Source organism: Nicotiana tomentosiformis, chromosome 9 (genome assembly GCF_000390325.3).
Source record: "Nicotiana tomentosiformis chromosome 9, ASM39032v3, whole genome shotgun sequence".
Taxonomy (NCBI): domain Eukaryota; kingdom Viridiplantae; phylum Streptophyta; class Magnoliopsida; order Solanales; family Solanaceae; genus Nicotiana; species Nicotiana tomentosiformis.
The window spans coordinates 4,000,587-4,009,369 of NC_090820.1; the positions used below are offsets into that span (position 1 = coordinate 4,000,587).

The 8,783-nt window shown below is 38.2% G+C and overlaps 1 long non-coding RNA gene across 1 annotated transcript; it reads right to left on the reverse strand.

Moving 5' to 3' along the window:
- Window positions 1-4,076: 4,076 nt before the first annotated feature.
- LOC104116686 (uncharacterized) lies at window positions 4,077-8,505 on the reverse strand. The gene is made up of 2 exons (XR_690899.3): window positions 8,321-8,505; window positions 4,077-8,065 (listed from the first exon to the last, which is right to left on the reverse strand). It is a non-coding gene; the product is annotated as an uncharacterized lncRNA (long non-coding RNA).
- Between the last annotated feature and the right edge of the window lie 278 nt (window positions 8,506-8,783).

An 8,783-nucleotide genomic window follows, 5' to 3' on the forward strand; every position in this document is an offset into this window, starting at 1 on the left:
TAATTAAAACTCATTTAAACTCAAATAAAACTAGAATGATATGTGAAAAGGTAAAATAACCAAAAATATCTAAGTACAATCCTAGAACTAGAGTCACAAGTCTAGAAGTTCTACAAATAGAGTTTGAAATAAATACAACTATTTCGAGTGAAATGAACAGTAAATGGGGAAAGAGGAAGGGGATTTTAAGGTCTGCGAACGCCATCAGATCTATCTCGAGTCTCCAAATGTGATAATCCGAGCTGATACGTCTCACGTATAGCTGGGACCAGTATCAATATCTGCACAAGAAGTGCAGAGTATAGTATGAGTACAACCGACCCAATGTACTCCGTAAGTGCCGAGCCTAACCCCGACGAGGTAGTGACGAGGCTATGACAGGACACTCACGTAATTTAACCTGCACAAACGTAGATATATGTGCAACATAGTAACAAATAAAGATTTAATATGTAGGATTGAGAGGGGACATGCGAGAGGGGGAACAAGATACGATAACTACAACCTGAATGACTACATAAGACATGCAAATACATCGTCAACCAATGAAAACGGATAAACATAATGAATAAATATGACAAGGCATCACCTTTCGTTCTTTTACTCTCTTCCTCACTGTGTATTAATCAATAAATGAAGCAATAAATGATAAATTTGAACATGTTTTAATTTAGCAATAAAACATGACTTCTATCTTTTGTTAGACCAACATATTGTTATTTATGCAGTCTATTTGGATTCCTGTTAGAGGAGTACAGAAGGAGTTGGATGATGCAAAGTTGAGATTTGCAGCTGCCGATGTTTTTGGTTTTTTCTTTTTGCTTACTAGGTTCACCTCAGTAACAGTTTATTTGGATGAAGTGCACCTTCGGCAACTTGCATTTGAGTGACATTGTTTGTTCTTTATATTTAATTGCGATTTGAACAGTTAAGAAGTTGAAAGGGAAGTTTAACATAATTCAATTGGTATTCATCGCAAACCGCGCCACTTGAAATGCACCCGCAATTTATAGCATGTTAAATTTTATTATTATTTGAAGTTATGGTCGAGTCGCGTGAAACGCGCACTCGAATTGGGGATTACGTATCATGACTATGCCATAGGAACCATACCCATAGTCACGATGCTCTATTATTAATCGCGCCTAAAGCAAGCTACGATGTTCAAAATTGCTTAATCTTAGAGTCTGGGATTATAAGGAATTTTTACTTTTGGTAGGCAAGAGCATGTAAAGTTCAAGTTAAAATTGCTGGCTCATACAGACGAGTCCATAAAAATTCACAGACAGCATCTCTTCATTTGTTTCACAATTTGACATTAGCTACAGTTTCCATCCAGAAAAGGATCAAATGCCTTTTTTACTAATTAAAGATGACTATTGCACATTTGTTGGAGTAATTTCTCAATCAACATCAGCTAACACAAGAGAAAACCTCTAAAACGGAATATAAACATACACCATCTTAATTAATAACCCAAGTCTAACAATACGAAATCAGGCTACCGGAATCAAACTCATAAAACACTTGAGTTACCGGTTCATACTATAAGAAATCAATCCAATTGGTGTCCAGATCAATTCTCCACCTGTTTTCGCCCAATTCTCATCTTCTGAAACCACATTACTCAATGGAAAAACAAACAGATTTTAAAATCATTTTTTCTGACATAACAAGTGTAGTAAACTTGAATTGCAATTCAACTATGTTTCAATAGAGTAACCAAACAAGAGGTATCATGGTGAATATTAACCAATTTGGCAGATTTGAAACAACACAAAGTATGAACAGGTTTGCATTATTCTCATTCAAATAAATCAAAGGTTTATATCATTCGGTTAAAAGCGATACTTGGCCACACAAACAAATGAGAGAAATGAATCTCTAACTTTGAAGGAGAAGCAGTAACTAGAATTAGGAGCTCAGCTCTTAGCCAAACAAAGCAAAAGGAACAATTTCCAGTACGGAATTACAACAAACAACCAATTATTCGAGATTCAACAGCCTTTTATAGATCCAGGGAAGAGTTCAAAAATTCAGCAATCAATTACTCCCCAAATCCTCTCCGAAATCTCAGTTTTCTTTTGGTTTTCGAGCCTTTGTGATTTTCAGGACTTCATTTGGATTTTTCAGTTAAATAAACAACATAAACATGTCGATAAGAGAAGACAAAATCTACGGCATGACTGTTGAAAATAAACTCATCCATTCAAAATTCAAAATAAAATATTTAAAACATCGTCATATACGCCAAGATATAGAAATAAGAGAAATTAAGCAAATAATACCAATATTCATGACACAGAATCTGTAGAACGGAAGAAGAATAGAGTTTAAAAATATGACCTCTTAAATGAACAGCAACTTCAATAGATTATCGTGGTAAGCAGAATTACAATGAAGAAAATGACGTCCAAACAAGAACTTCAGCAAAATCTTCTCGAGCAGCAGCGAACTCAACCACTTTCCAATCGAACTCCAGTTTTCAACTCAAAATCCAGATTGGAAAAGAAGGGACGGAATATGTTTTTTTTTTCGAATTTTCAGACAGTAATTAAAATAAAATGGAACAGACGAACACTGAACATGCTTCTTTCTTTTTTTTTTTTGTATTTTTTTTGTTCTGAAACTAAACCAGAAAATCAAAAAAAATGGAGATGAACCACTGAAAAGAAAAAGAATGTTTTTTAGAACCCTAGCTTTCCTTTGCGATTTTTTTTCTCTGAAATTTTTGTTCCAAAAAAATGACCTCTCTCAGAAATCTCTTAACCTCCCTATATATACCCGAAATTTTCATACCTTTTTTCTTTCTTCAAGTCATGCCCAAAATTCCTCTTTCCGTCCGAAAAATCCGCAAGAATTCGATTCTCTTTCTTGTGAACCAAATCGGACAAATGGAGGTCTAGGATCTTGAATCTCTCAGATCCTACGACCACCATTTATCCGAGATTGTTCTCAATACCAAAAGCGCGTGAATCCTAAGGGAGAGAAGAATCTTTCTGTCAGAGGTCGTTACGGGACGGGTGACATGGCGGAGGGAGGGTGAAGGAATCACGTGCGTGAGTTGGAGGGAGAGTGAACTCCCTTGAGTTCAAGCGAGTTCGGTCGACGGAGGGAGAGAAAAGGGGGTGGGCGCCGCTTGGTTAGGAATTAGGTTTAGGGTTGTGGGGGAGGGGAAACGCATAATAGGCTTTTTATATGGGGGGTGAGAGTGGACTGTGTCCGTTGGATGGCGATGGATTGAATGATCGAGATCGATCCATCCAAAACGACGTCGTTCGCACTTAGTTGTGAGACAGGACCGGGTGAGGGGTTGGGCTTGGCGGAATTCAGGTGAGTGTTTGGGCCAAATTGTTTTGGCCCAGATTTAAACCCAAACAGAATTTCCTTCTCTTTTTCTTTTTCCTTGATTTTAAATAAAATTAATTAATCAAAAACCTAAATTAAGTATTAAATCAATCTAATTTGTAGGAATAAACCTAGTTATCTATTTTACCATTAATTAATTTAGACTAATGAAGGAAGAATTACTTAATTTGCGATTAAATGCTAAAAATACAAAAATGACCCATATTTTGTGATTTTCTATTTAATAATGCAATTAACTTATGTAATTAAATCCTAAATGCAACTAGACCTAAAATGTTATGCACGAAATACTTTAGACATTTTGGTGTTTTTCTTATGATTTTAGCATGTTAAATATGCAACTAAATGCAAGCAGCTTTTAACCAAAATTCCTACAAATTCTATAAAACTAAAAACAATTAAGAAAAATCTATATGTGAATTTCTATAGGAATATTTTAGTCGGGCAAAAATCACGTGCTCACAGCTGCCCCTCTTTGCTTGGAAACACGGAGAGTTTTCGGGCAAAGATACATTGAGCAAATACGAGCGATTTTTGACCGTTTGTATACTCCATGGAAGCGTTTTGAAATCGTTTGACCGAACCTTGCTTCCGAGGTTGCCTACATATCCTCGGCTATGGAGGAATCAGGTCAGTGTAGTTCTGGAAGTTTTGGTAGCTGGAACTACCGAGAAGCTGTGATTTCACTGTTGTTGCTGCTGCTGCTCTTTCTTGCTGAGCTCCCTATTACACCAAAGTCAAAATGAAAAAGAAACTAACTAAGCCTATCAGCTACGAGTTACAAGATTCCTATCTATGAGTCTTCTGAAGCTTGATCTTGAGTCTTGAATGGTTCTTCATGCGGACTTTTGACTTGAACCTTGATGCTTGCTAACTGCAGGTGCTAGTTCTTTCTCCTTCTTTTTTTCTTTTTTTTTCTTCTTTTTTTTTTCTTTTATTCTGGATTGAGACTTCTTCCTTTGCTCATCTCAGACTGTCAGCTTGCATTCTTGAGGCGAGCTTCTGCTACTTCTAACTTGAATTAAATCCTTAAACGACTTCCCTCGTTCTCCAGGTAGGCGCCTGATGACTTAAAACTCAAAATAAATTCCCTCATTCTCCAGGTGGGCGCCTGCTGACTTAAAAACTTGAAATAAATTCCCTCATTTTCCAGGTGGGTGCCTGCTGACTTAAAACTTGAAATTAATTCCCTCGTTATCTAGGTGGGCGCCTGTGTTGACATAAAACTTGAAATGAATTCCCTCGTTTTCCAGGTGGGCGCCTGATGACTTAAAACTGAAATGAATTCCCTCGTTTTCCAGGTGGGTGCTTGATGTTGACTTAAACTTGAAATGAATTCCCTCATTTTCTAGGTGGGCGCCTGATTACTTAAAACTGAAATGAATTTCCTCATTTTCCAGGTGGGTGCCTGATGACTTAAAACTTTAAATAAATTTCCTCGTTCTCCAGGTGGGCGCCTGATGTTTTAAAACTTTAAATAAATTCCCTCGTTCTCCAGGTGGGCGCCTGATGTTGACTTAAAACTTGAAATGATTCCCTCGTTTTCCAGGTGGGCGCCTGATTACTTAAAACTGAAATGAATTTTCTCGTTTTCCAGGTGGGTGCCTGATGACTTAAAACTTTAAATAAATTCCCTCGTTCTCCAGGTGGGCGCCTGATGTTTTAAAACTTTAAATAAATTCCCTCGTTCTCCAGGTGGGCGCCTGATGTTGGCTTAAAACTTGAAATGAATTCCCTCGTTTTTCAGGTGGGCGCCTGATTACTTAAAACTGAAATGAATTCCCTCGTTTTCCAGGTGGGCGCCTGATTACTTAAAACTGAAATGAATTCCCTCATTCTCCAGGTGGGCGCCTGATGACTTAGAACTTTAAATAAATTCCCTCGTTCTCCAGGTGGGCGCCTGCAATCATGACAACACAGACAAAACAGAGAAACTTTTCTGCCCCAGTTTGTACCAGGAACATTCATTGATTGTTAGTTGCATCCCATTATCCAGGAGGGTCCTGAAACATAAAATTAGATCCCATTATCCAGGAGGGCCTTGAAAACTTAAGACTGAACTTATCTGGAGCATACCTTCCTCATGGGGGATTCCTAGCAAAGCAAACAAGATTTCTTTTCCCTGCTTAAAACAAAGAAAATTTTGTCAGTTTGAAACTGTGGCGGTTAGTTTGTGGCATCCCTGCTGAAGGTGTCTGCTTCTGCCACTATCCTGCTTCATTCTGATTAGCTGCTTCGGGCTACGAAGAATTGCTTGACCTTTCAATCGGACCTCGAACACAAAACCTCTGAATAACTTGAATCACTTACACTCAACTCGTCGTATGACACTTTCATTCTGACAACTGTGGAACCTTTGCATTTCCTACAAATTCACGAATCACTTGACCACCTGAACTTCACTTACCATCGCATTGCTCATTTTAAACCATGTCACTTGGAATGTGCCTGGCCAAATTTCGCTTGGTGCAAATAAAAAGCCGGTAATGAGCTTTGGAGTCCTTTCTTGCTTGCTTCATAAAAAACTAATTTGACAGAGACTTAGAAAAATAGACTCAAAAGAAACGAAGCGAAGTGACTTCGAGAATTAGGAATAAAAAATAAAAAAAGAAAAACTGAGATGACTATTTGAAGAAAATTTGAAAAGAGACTTATCTGAATGAATCAGCTGGCTATAATGATCATGACACGCATTTCGGATTGATCAGCCTAATCCATCCAACTAATCACATTTCTGTTCTGTAAATTGGGCTGAATGCCATGTTTGGGCCTTGCGCCAGTGCTGTTTGGACCCTTAGGGGCTTTTCTTACTATCCTCTCATTGTTTTCGATTGAAAACCTATACTCAGTCATGTTTATACTTGTTTACCGCATAACTCAATTTTATGACTCTGTTTTGATGCATATACATATTTTGGGCCGAATGCCCTGTTTGACTTAAATGCCCGAGTGGCTTGAGAGGTTTATAACTGAGTGCGGCTGAGGGCCTGATTGTGAGGATGAGTGTGGATCGGGGCTACCCGCCTGCATCATACTTTATTATTATAGCATGTGAGTTGTCGATGCAACACGTGAGTTGTCCGTGCAAATTATAGCGCTTGGGCTGAAGGAGCCCCTGCGGAGTCTGTACACACCTCCAGTGAGCGCAGGTACCTACTGAGTGCGAGTGTCGGGTGCTGAGTGATTGGGAGGCATGAGTGATTGTGAGGTATACCCGAGTGGCAAGAGTGATTGTGAGGTATGCCCGAGTGGCACGAGTGACTGTGAGGTTTGCCCGAGGGGCTGTATATGAGTGATGTTTTGCCTGAGGGGCTGTTTATGATTTCATCATTTTTGCTCACCTTTGCATTGAGCCTTTGTTTGAAAAACTGTTGGAAAAATATCTTTAAATGATTTTTACTGGAACCGGGTTTAAACGAGATGATTTGATTCAAACACTGATTTTTAACTCATGTTGTACTTTACTGAAATTTCATGATATGAATGCTATATACTTTAGTGCTCGTCACTACTGCTCAGTCTTTATTTATTGTTGTTACTTACTGAGTTGGCGTACTCACGTTACTCCCTGCACCTTGTGTGCAGATTCGGGTGTAGCTGGGCACGGTAGCGGTTATTGAGTGTTATGGTTGCAAATTTTCTTGGATATAGCAAGGTAGCTGTTTGGCAATCGCAGCCCCTGCTCTTCTCCCTCTTATCTTCCTCTAGTTGCATTTAGTTATTTGTCAGGCTGAGTTAGCCTTAATATTGTTAGACAGTTTGTAGTAGATGCTCATGACTAGTGACACCCCGATGTCGGATTTTTTTTTCCGCACTTTTACTTTGATTGGTACTCCTTTACGAAGGTTTTTATGTTAAATAATATTGAAATTATCTTTGAAATGAAAATATCGGTTTATTTTGGAAATGAGTCGGCTTGCATAGTTCCACGATAGGCGCCATCACGACAGGGGTTAGTTTGGGTTGTGACATTACAGGTACAATAGTTAGCACAATATTGGGATATTATAACTTTTAACTATTTACCTAGTATTGTTTCTTCCTTTTTATCCTAAAGTAATAAGGGACAATATGCAAATGTTAGTACAAGATCCATTTCGAGTAGAAACTGTGTTCGTGCGGGACATGAACATGCAGTTACGAAATAAGTTCAGCCATGCTTTCGCTGATCAAAGCAAAAAAAAAAAAAAGATGTTCAGCGTCGATGCACGCAGGTACATATACGAAGGAAAGATGGCGACAATAAAGAACCAATTCCTAACCAAACCATGCAATAATAGGATGCAACAATTTGGAACATTCACTATTTGTTAACTATTTATTCAACTCAACAAGTATAGCCTCTTCTTAGCTCTCGGGTTTTGGTTCAGTGGTAAGGACAAAACACGTGACGTGTAAGCAAGGCACATGTCTCACGGTTCAAAAACTACCGCAAACAAAACCTGGTATTTTAGTTGGGAGAGAGGCAGTGGGGCGAGCCTAAACTCCCCGGAGTTTGAAGCCCACATGGAAAGCCCTCAAAAATTCGCATAAAAATAAAGAAATGTAGCACCTTTCTTTAGAGAGTATAGCAAAGGTGAAGTAATAATACATTGAAACCTATGATATAAAAATACCTGAACAGCACAGATGAAGGATGAATATGAACTTCTTGAGACGTTCTGACAGTCATGTACATCCCATTGTGACTGAATGGCTGTTTCAAAGACGAATAGCAGATGTTATCAAATAGGCTCAGATCAGAAAATATGAGGCAGAAACACAATAAAAATGGAAAGACAAATAGATGTAGTGGGAAAACAATCAACGATATTATGAGGGGCACCTCAAAATCCAAATAAATAGATAGGTCACAAAACACTATTAACAAATATTTATAAAAAAAGAAAGAAAAGGGAGAGAACATTCAAATGCATCAAAATCCTGGGTTGAAAGCTGGACTCGGACTTACCAATACCATGGCATGATAATTTAAAAAATTCTTGTGACACCACTGCGAAGATTTATTAGACTAAATGAATCCTTTATACACATTTAAGAACGTGACATGGTCTCCCTGCAAAAGTACAGCAAAGTGAACCGAGGGAGTACTTGTTTAGTCTTCTTCTACTAAATTCATGTGAATTCCAAACAGAATTTTACATTTATATATTCCCGTAATAGAAATGTTTTATAGCCATACATGACATATTTAATTAAGGCCATGAGTTTCAAAAGCATTATACTCACACAAATATTATGGCATATTTAAGACTACACATTTCAGAAGTCTCACGTTCTTTCTAAATTTTGTGTTGAGTCAAACTATGACCGTAACGACTCGACCGGTCATTTTGAGCCCCGGCGCGTCATTCGGCGGTTCGAAGCCTTGCGTAGCTTCACTTCAGATATTATGACTTGTATGCGTGGTCGGA